We start from the raw sequence: 10,556 nt of genomic DNA on the forward strand, positions 1-10,556 counted from the left end.
CATATCAATCCCTGAGCTCCAGAAAACTAAGAGCTTCTGCCAGCACCTGCATATGGCAGGTGGTAGCACCTCCTAGACATATTCTGTGGTGCCATGTTCCTGTTTGCTCCCTATTCTGTGTGTTTCTCTGTGCCTCTGCAAGATTGTTCACTCTTTGTTTTTAAATTGTTGTTGCTGTTCAGTCGCAAAGTCATGTCCAACACTTCACAACCCCATGGACAACATTCCTCTAGGCCAGTGGTGGTGAACCTATGGCATTTGTGCCACAGTGGGCACGCAGAGCCCTCTCTGTTGGCCCGTGAGCCAAGTCGCCCCAGCATCACCCCAGCAGCTGAGCATCAGATAACAGTGCACATAGGAGCCATGCATATGCTCGGAAAGGAGTAGCGGCGCCAGGCGATGATGTCACTAGGCGCGACTCATTAGCCGCAGCTCGTCTGAGCTTTCACATGGCTGGTCAGTATGCTGCCAAGGAGAGAGAGAGAGAGAGAGAGAGAGAGTTTGCTTCGTCTAGCTGTGAGTTTTAATACATTTGTTTTTATTAACACAAGATTTTAATTTTGAGTTTTCTTATGAAAAATTGAAATGTAATATCTAAGATTTAGCAAAGAGGTTCTAATTAAGAGACTGAGATTCTTTTAGTGTTGTGCCATCCCCCTGGCATATTTGAATCTGCAGCATCATATTTAGTTATTTTTTCTAAACTAAAACCTCAGTATACAGGTTTTATTGCAGTGTTGGCACATTGCGATAAACAAGTGGGTTTTGAGTTGCAGTGTGGGCACTCAGTCTCTAAAAGTTTCGCCATCACTGCTCTAGGCTCTCCTGTCCTCCACCTTCCCCTGGAGTCCACCCAACCTCGCACCCACCACCCCAGTGACTCCATCCAGCCAGCGCAACCTCTTCTGTCTCCTTCTCCTTTTGCCTTCAATTGTTCCCATCATCAGGGTCTTCTCCAGTGAGTCCTTTCTTCTCATTAGGTGGCTAAAGTTTTTGAGTTTCTGTTTTTAAATACAGTTGCAGTTTAGGGTTTTCAGAGAAGCACTGGGGAGAGTAACCTTGCCTGCTCCGTCCAGGAGAAGGCACCATCCTGAAGTAAGGAATGTCCTCCATAGTTGCTAGAAAACAGAAATTCAGAATAAGTTCTTCTTCTTGATGTCTGTGACTAACACATATGAGGTTTGTACATGTGCATAGAGCAACATTTGGAACATTCTAGAGCTAAATAGAACTTTATGCAGCTGTCCCACCCACCTTTTTTGTGCATGGTCCAGGTACCCTTTCAGTTCCTTCTAGCCTGCCTGAGTGACAAGACCAAAAACAAATGAGAAAAAGATAATTTAGTGGATCAGATAGAACAATGAAATGGAATCTGTTGTGGGGCTCACTACTCCAGGCCCCACAGCTAACTCTATCATTTGCATCAGATGCACATTCTAAGGCATGGGAGCACACTGTCCATTCCCAGCAACCGGGGGACTCTGGTTACACAGAGTGTGTACACAAGCCCCCTTGAACTCCTGGCCATCACAAAAGCTCTTCTGGGACTCAAGCCAGTACAGAACACATCATCCACATTGTGAAAGGCACTGCCACTGATGTTTTCTGTGTAAACAAACAAAGGGGAAAACACTCTCTATCTCTGCAATTGGTACATACACGGTTCATTCACACCAGTCACCATCCATCTGGCTGTCAGTCACATTCGCTAAAGTGGGAACTTCAGCCAAGGGCAAATCCAAACAATATTCTGAAAATGGAGCCACCCCAAAATGTATCTCATTACCATGATTCTGACTTTCAAGTGCCACCTCTTCTACAACAGTGCTAGTCACAACACACAATTTCTCAGGGATGCCTTCTTCACATACTGGGAGCCATTGTGTGCTTTGGGGCAGTTGATAAGTCCTTAGTAAATCCACAAAGAGAAGAAATTCACAGTTTTTGCCGATTAACTAATCTAAAGCTAAGGTACCTCTCTCAGTCCACCAGCTCCAGAGTTGTCCATCCATTTTCCAATTTGAATTACACCAGATTGTTAGCTTAGCATGTAAGAGAGGGCCAAAGCTCCTTTGATGGACCAACATCTGCCATGTCTTTCTGGCCGCCTGCATGGTTTAAGTGTGTGGAGCCCATTGGGTATCCAATGGGTAATTGGTATCAGTTATGCAAGTTCTAGGCCTAACCCTATCCAAGGGGTTGTTGTGGTGAACAGGTTACAAACCATTCCATGGCACATGAGAGGAGATCCAGATCAGGGTCTAATCTATTTTCTCCTTCTCATAAGAATAATGTAGTCCTCAGACCTGACTGGTTATTTTTGCCTGACATTGTATTTCACTTAAACCAAGACGTGATGCTTTCTGTTTTCTTCCCTCACCCAGCCTCACTGTGGGTGCCTTTTATGTCATCAGAACATCATCCTTCAAAAAAACCACCCATTCAGGACCCAGAAACAGCTAAACACTCTCATCACAATGCCTGGACAAATGTATAACATTAACTGTTCACCTAGCATTCTGGTAGCATCACATGTAATGATAGCACCATCTACATGTGTAGTAGTATTTCCTGTCAGTTAAGAAGGACAGAAGTAGCATAGATGAGAAAAAACATTGTCAGCATTATCCTCTGTTCGTCTTTTTGTTTGGGAAAGAAAGCTCTTGACCATTGAGGGGCACTTTGAAGAAGATACAATAAACCTGCCCTCTATTCCTAACTTACATATCACTCATAAGAATATGGCGGATGATGTGGTTATTCCTGATCAGCACAGGACACCTGGTCTGTTATATATTTGTTCAAGGATTGTGTTCTGTAAAGAGCAGTTTTTCTGGTTTAGTTTAATTTTGCTGTAACTTAAAAATTTATCTGGGGGTGACTTTGTGCAAATGGCAAGTACTTCTGCCTTTTCAAGTTTTCACTGTTCCACCTATATGCTGCAGTCCACTATGACTCCTCTTCAAAAAACCTGTTTCTGATGGTTGGAGGATCTGCCCAGTTAGCATGGGATGTGGTGTAGGGACCATCAGGTGGGCTTGAAGGCACTGGAAGAAGGCAGTAACTCACACTTTCTGTACATAGACGTATTTGTGGCCCATGCAATTCCATCTCTGGATTGAAGCAAATGCATTGGGTGTCTTGCTACTACCTTTTTTGAACCATTAGTTCATGTATTCAAACAATTCCCTGCTAGGTAATACTTTCAGATACCCTAATCTTCAACTGAGGGGCACAGTGGCTTAGTAGGTAAGATGCTGAGCTTGTTGAGCAGAAGGTTGGCAGTTTGAATCCCTAGTGCCACATAATGAAGTCCCATTACTTGCCCCAGCTTCTGTCAACCTAGCAGCTTGAAAGCATACAAATGCAAGTAGATAAATAGGCATCACTTCAGTGGGAAAGTAACAGCATTCCATGCATGAAAGCATGTAGTCATGCCAGCCACATGACCGCAGAAGCATCTCCAGACAGGGCTATTCTCACATAACCCCAGACCTCTACCAGCTTCACTGGCTTCACATGACCACAGAAGCATCTCCAGACAAGGTTATTCTCACATAACCCCGGTCCTCTACCAGCTTCACTGGCTTCCCATCAAAGTCTGGGCTCAATTCAAGGTGCTGGTTATTACCTATAAAGCCCTAAATGGCTTGGGACCTGGATACCTGAAGGAACGCCTTCTTCCATATTTGCCCTCCTGCCCCTTGAGATTGGCAGCAGAGGCCCTCCTCCGGGAACCCTCCATGAAAGATATTAGGAGGTAAAGTACCTGGAGGAGGGCTTTCTCTGTGCTGGCGCCCCATCTATGGAATGCGCTCCCCAGAGAGGTCCACCTGGCGCTATCATTTGTTTTTCGGTGCCAGGTTAAGACTTTTTTATTCCAGTGGTATTTTAATAAGTTTTAATATTGTTTTTCTATGTTTTTAATTGCAGCTAGTGTGGGTTGGGAATTTTATTTATGTTATTTATGCTATTACATTTTAAGCCGTCCTGAGGCTTTTTTGCGATTAGGACGGCATATAAATATTTTAAATAAATATAATGGAAATGGAGATGAGTCCTGCTCTTAAAGTCAGTCACAACTAGCACACATGTGAAGGGGGAACCTTTACCTTTTTGCTTTTCAGCAACAACAAAAGTGACCCTAATATAGTGGCCAAACATGAGTATTTCTCACATGAGTATCTGATGCCTAGCTAATATATACAAGTGTTTAAAACAAACAAACAAACAAAAAACCTTGTAGATTCTCTTTGCCTGTATGGAGTTACTTTCCATCTAGCTTCAGAGAGAAATTTATTCAGAAAGCTTATTTGTATATGATTGTTTTGAACACCCCAGGTAGCTGTTGCATCCTATTATATTTTGTGACAGTTTGATGATATGGTTCTCCTTATGTACAGTTCACATTCCGCCCCCCCCCCCCCCACAAACCAACTCATGACAAACCTTTTCCCTGTTGGTGCTGGAGGAAATGACTAATGCTTAACCCATTTGTGTGATCAATTCACTTAAGCAGCTACTGTGAAATGTTAATCACAACTTTAATTTGTACTGCATTAGCATTTTGATTAACTTGTAGGCTTGCTAGCACACTTGAAGCACTTTTACTCATAGTTACTGCTCGGAAATGACTTTTTGATTAATTAAGTTTGTTAGATAGCAGCTGAGCTTCCTGAATGCTAACCTTATGAGGCTGAAAGTTCAGGAGAAAGTTATTGTGAACAACTGTTGCTGTCGAAAAGAATTCTTGAAAATGCACTTTAAATTATTAATTATTTACAAAATATTGACTATTATGAGAAAATTGATATTAGCCCACCGAAGAGTACTGATTTCACTGGAGAAAATGGTTGTAAATTGTCCTTGTACTGGCAACATTGGTTATGGTCATGAAAATAGATTAGAACTGGCTGTATTCTACCCTCAGATTGCTGGAACACAGCACTTCATTTCCACCCTTCATGGGCAAATTGCAAATAAACTATGTATTACTGTAGTCAGTCCAATGTATGTGGGGCTTCTTCACTCAATTAGAAGGGTCAGTTTTGTGTGGCTCCTTCTTCTCATGCCCAGAAGTAACTGATGGATCAATGTGTATTGACGTATTATTTGGAACAACAAATCCTAGCATTATATATTTATGAGCTTTTTCACTCAAATATTAGTTTAATTCACTGGCTACAGTTGATATGTTTGTTTAATAAAGCAGTTATACTTTTGAATCATGCTGTGATGAAGTAAATGAATATTTGCAAAATATGACAGTATGTACAGTAAATTCTATTTGCCTGTTTTCTTAATTAAACTGTACTGGCTATCATAAATGGAACCTGTGAAAGATTATCTTGTAAAAAGCAGTATATAATTCACTGTTGTCCAGCTTATTGAAAACCACAATGAGTAAGAATGTGGACACCCCACTATTGATATCACAGATATTTACTATATCATCTATTGAAGTTACTTCAAAATAAATGTGCAAAAGGAGATGCTGTTAAATTTAATTTTATTAAATTCTTATAACCTTTTTACAGAAAAAAGTGCTTAAAGGTTTTAATAAAAACATGAAATGAGTCCTTGTTAAAATTCTATATTTAAATTACTCTGTTTCTGATAAATCTTTCCTGAAAGTAACAGAATCTAAAAGGAAAGACAATGCCAAGAATAGCCTTTTGAAGTATTCCATCTACTTTGTGCCAAGTAAATATTCTGGGCTGTATCCAACTGTGTCATTGCACTCGCACCAATAAACTTATAGTAGCAGAAACTGAGTTCTGAGCTATGTGCAACAGGAGACTCCAACAACAGTTACATTTGGGCAAGTGTGGTTGTTCAAGCAGAAAGAGCACACAAGCACTTCCACACCCACATGCTTAAGCACATAACAAGATTTGGCAGAGTTCCACTAGTGCGATTTGAAACATGATGCCTGCCCCAGAGCTGGAAGCACCATGAGGCAAAGGAAGCAAGCTGCCTCAGGTGGCAAGTTTCAGCATTCAGGATTTTTTTTGGCTTTATACTTACGTAGAAGGTTTGGTTCAACCTCATTCTTCCCTCCAGATTCTATCCATCTTGGTGTCAGATATTAAAAATTAGTAGTACTATTAGTAGCGATGCCAGTAGGAAATGTTCTTTATTGGTTCCTTTTCTGAGCAGCACTAGTTTAAGGAAGGCAGAAGCTTTACCCAAGGGAGAGATAACGGGTAAGATATTTTAAAGCTAATATCAGTTAACCCTTTTATGGCAATGACTGCATACGCAGTACCAGTTCTTCCAGAATAGTGCAAATCTGTTAGAGAGTTGTCTGTTACTCCAGTATACATGTGTCTGACCTGGCAAGAGTAAGCAGAATGACTCAATTTGCTACACTGAGTATTTGCAGGAATTTTAATTTCCACTGATGTGTCAAGCTTTTGAACATTTCGCACTTAGTTAACAAATGAAAATGTGATTAGATTTCCAAGCAGCAAATGGAAGAAGCCAGTTTTGCTACGGTTCTGATTTCTTCACAATGTCCCTGTCCAGGATTTCACACCAGGATAGAGATGCAATGCATAAATATTATGGGCAAGAGAGCACAAAATAAAGGGGCCGGGGAGAAGGATTTGTCTTGTGGGCTCTTAGGCCACCATGTGGAACACACACTACGGCTTTTGTTATTCCTTATTGGATATGAATAAACTGCTGTCAGTTTCTGCAAATCTCTCTGTGTGGCAGAAGATCCTAGGACAAACTTCAGTAGCTGACAGATTGCAGATTTGCTTGCTGAAGTCCCTTCTCCTTTGTCATTAGATGTGCTGCAGTAACAAAAAGAGCTAATACAAAAGCAGCAGTGTAGTGCATTGTTCGGCCCACATCCTCTTCTCTTTACCTACTGACTGCCTCTGTGCATAAATTTAAGCATGGACTAGGTAGAGTAATTATTAACTGTTTAGGTAACAAAGACCGTAAGATTGAAAGAAAAGAGAAAAAAAAGTATTTCTCAAACCCTAGAAAAAGAAGGAAAATACACTGAAAACTGCAAGTGTGCCTAGAGTAAAAAAATACATTTTGTTTTGATTGTTTTTGCTTCCCAAAGGAGATCAGATAGATATTGTACATCCTAGAAGACCCTAACACTTAAGCTAAGTACATATCTGTATATATATAGATATGGCACAACTGAAAGTGTCCCTGGAAAAAGTGTGTGTGTGTGTATTCTCTTCCTCCCAGGACACCCCAAGCTCAGAAAGAAAAGCTAAATAGGCAGAATGTGCATCCGCCTTGGCCTTGTAGTGGTTACTACAATGTGGGCCACTTTTGATACTTTCTGAATCAAAGAAATCTGATGCCTTGTTTGGAATGTAACAAAGAAGTGTCTGAATTAGTTCAATTTAAAGGCTGTGTGGGATCAATGCAGAGATTGGGAAGCATCACTGAGTCAGCTTTTTGTAAATGAATGCTTACCAATTGCCTTTCCCAAGCAGCATTCAGAAGTGGCTATGCACAAATATATTACACGTGCGTGTGGAATTCACTCAAACAAAATACTTGACATTAGCTACCGAGCCAGGTTCCCTTGCCTCCTTTCAAAAACCAAATTGTTGTGTGCTGGTGGTGATAGGGTAACAGCAATGTTCTCCCAACCACCACTACCCCCATAATATTAGACCATTGTCATTGTCACTGTCATCTTCCCACAAGAAGTCAAACACATTCAACTTTTAAATAGTTTGCAACATCAGTCTTTAGTTTTTAATTGGTCGAAACAAAACCTGTTGAAATGGAAGCATAAGCTACCATTTTAAGCTACATCTCTCCCTCACAGCCGAAATCAGCTTTGTGTACCTTTTAAGCTCAACTTTTCTCCAGGATCAGTGTCATTTAATTGAAATAGTGCTGCATGTGTAAACAACTCCTTTGTTTAAAGAAGATTCCACTGTTTAGCTTGCCTTAAGTAAATGCTGCCTTTTGTTTGTCTGTAAAACATTTGATTAAATGTACAGGCTAATATAGACAGCTTAGCATTCTTCTGAGCTGTAAAAGTCTGAAGTATACATTCTAGCATCAAAATGCATAAAATATAATATTAAAACCAATACCCTAGAGTTGCTTACAGTCGGAAATAAAAGCTTTCATTTTCAGTGTTCCCAATGTCTAATGCCTTCTCTGATATAATAATGTCATCAATGCTTTTAAATCATTTTAAACTACCTTGTTTAGATTGGCATTGAACATTTCCTGTAAAGTTCAATTCAGACCTTGGCTGTTGCTGAATAAGGTGGCTGAGAATTTTGTTCCATTCAAGTTTTGGTAAGAAAGTTCCAGAATAGAAAGATGGTTTCCTAAATAGAATGAAAAAACATTGACATTTAAGAAAGAAAATACATATGTGAGGAAAAAGCAAAGGTGACAGAAATAGCAGTCCCCCCCAAAATATGTGGTTTTAATGCTTTTCTATAGAAAAAACCCCATCCATCCATACCTGTTTCAGTATCCTTATATTCTTCAGTTAGCTTATCCAATATACCCAAAATATGATGTTGTATCATGTTGGAAATCATTCATGCTACCCAATACATACCCAAAATATGATGTTGTATCATGTTGGAAATCATTCATGCTAACACATATATTATATTTAACCAGTGCTTTAAAAAAAAAAAAGTGCCGGAACTCACGTCTTGGGGTCACACTTTTACACAATGGTCGCCGCCAGCAGTAAGCACTCCGCACTCGACCACACGACCGATCCCAAGCTGAGCAGTGCCCCAAGCCGAGCACCACCCTCACAATCAGCACCGACACACAAGCAGCCCGCAGGCACTATGTTAATGATCTGCTATGCACAACAGGGCGATTCACAATCACTTGGAAAAATCCATCAAAAAAATGGTGCCAGAACGCCGTTCCAGTGCGTTCTGTGAGAAAAAAAAGCCCTGTATTTAACTATTACAAGTATTTATATCCTACCTTTTTGCCTCAGTGTAAAGCATTCCATGAGGTTCACATAGGCATACATTATGCATGGACATTATGCACACTATTCATCATAACAAACAATGGTCATTAGGCCAAGGAATTATCCCTGAAAGAACTTCCAAATGTCACTGGAGTAACTGTGGAAGTCCCAAAAATTTCAGGTGGCTGTATCTAGGGGTGGGGCAGAGTAATAAGAGTGGTATAGAAATGGTGTAACATCTGTTCCGTTGTGGCTCCATGGCTATGGAATGCCCTCCTCAAAGAGACTCACCTAACACCCATATTGTGCTCTTTTTAGCACCAGTTGAAAACCTTTTTATACTCCAGACATTTTAGTTCTTCAGTTTTTGCACTTTTTAAATGTAACTGATAATGCTTTTTGATTTTACTTTAGTTTTATATTGTAGTTCTAAACTTCTGAGATTTTATGTAAACTTAAATCATAATGTTTAACATTAAACATTATGATTTAACTATTGGGAACTATTTATTTTCAGCTATTGGGTGGCATACAATGGAATTAGTAAATAAATTCAAGCTGAACCTTAAACAAAAACAAAATGGGCAGGTCTGAATGACTAGTCTTGGTGGACAGGATAGAAAAAGCTTTGCAGAATTAAAGCAGAGGCGGTGCCTTGCAGAATTAAGTTAGACATGGACAACTACAGAAAGATCCCGAGTTAGCCACAAGATACATAAGGATGAAGAAACAGACTATTTTCCTGTTCAAAATCTAAAACACTTCAGCCATCATATAAAGTTACTGCATTTGGCGGACTTTGCCTAACCTTTTACAGTACTTCATTCCTCATACTGTGCCAGCCTACAAAAATGCCCCTGATTGAAAGGATCTGGCCTTGGAAGTTTGTTTTCCCTATTTTTCCATTGACAGTGTAAAGATGATAGTGTAAGATAAAAATGATAATGATACAAATGCAAAGATACATGTACTCAGGACCTCAGCCTGGAAGGATGAGTCCTATTCTCTTCATCGTGGTTACCTTGGAGGTGATAAGGGAGTAATGGCTGCCAGCTTCACATACTTGTACAAGAAACCCATTTTGAATTATATGTATGATCATTTGGATTCAGCTGTAATATTTAGCCATTTAGGTTTGTTTTCTTTACAGCCATTGCTAGAGTTATACGTGTGAATGTTGAAGTGTGACCACATAGCATTGGAGACAAACATATCCTTTGGCCTTAGTCATGCTTATCCAGAGGAACTGGAACCAAAAAATCATAACTTGCTATGCCACCAGTAATCATCTCAAGCAGTGGTTTTTAGGTGCCGGTCCACAGGAGATCTCCTGCCAGTCCATGGGGGAGGGGGGCACATCCCCACTCTCCACCAGCCGGCACAAGGGCTGGCTGTGCTCCACCACCTCTTTCTCGGTCGGTGTTCCATTCATGGGGGTGGGGGGGTTGCCAGTGCAGCTGGAGGGGAGAGATGACTGGGTGGGAGCCAGCTGGGAGCCACGCTGTGCTGATTTTGGCATGTCGTTCTTTCGTTGGCATTTTTTGTAGTTCAGTTTCTGGTTGTTTTGGAGAACTTCCCTTCCCTTCCCTTCCCTTCCCTTCCCTTCCCTTCC

The 10,556-nt window shown here is 40.6% G+C and overlaps 1 protein-coding gene across 2 annotated transcripts in view; it reads left to right on the forward strand.

Annotated features, from left to right (window-relative positions):
* ASCC3 (activating signal cointegrator 1 complex subunit 3) overlaps window positions 1-10,556 on the forward strand; it is a 258,311-nt gene that overhangs the window by 232,922 nt on the left and 14,833 nt on the right. The gene's annotated exons all lie outside the window — the stretch shown is intronic.

This window comes from Varanus komodoensis, unplaced genomic scaffold (assembly GCF_004798865.1).
Source record: "Varanus komodoensis strain SLA01 unplaced genomic scaffold, ASM479886v1 scaffold1, whole genome shotgun sequence".
In the NCBI taxonomy this organism is placed as follows: Eukaryota; Metazoa; Chordata; class Lepidosauria; order Squamata; family Varanidae; genus Varanus; species Varanus komodoensis.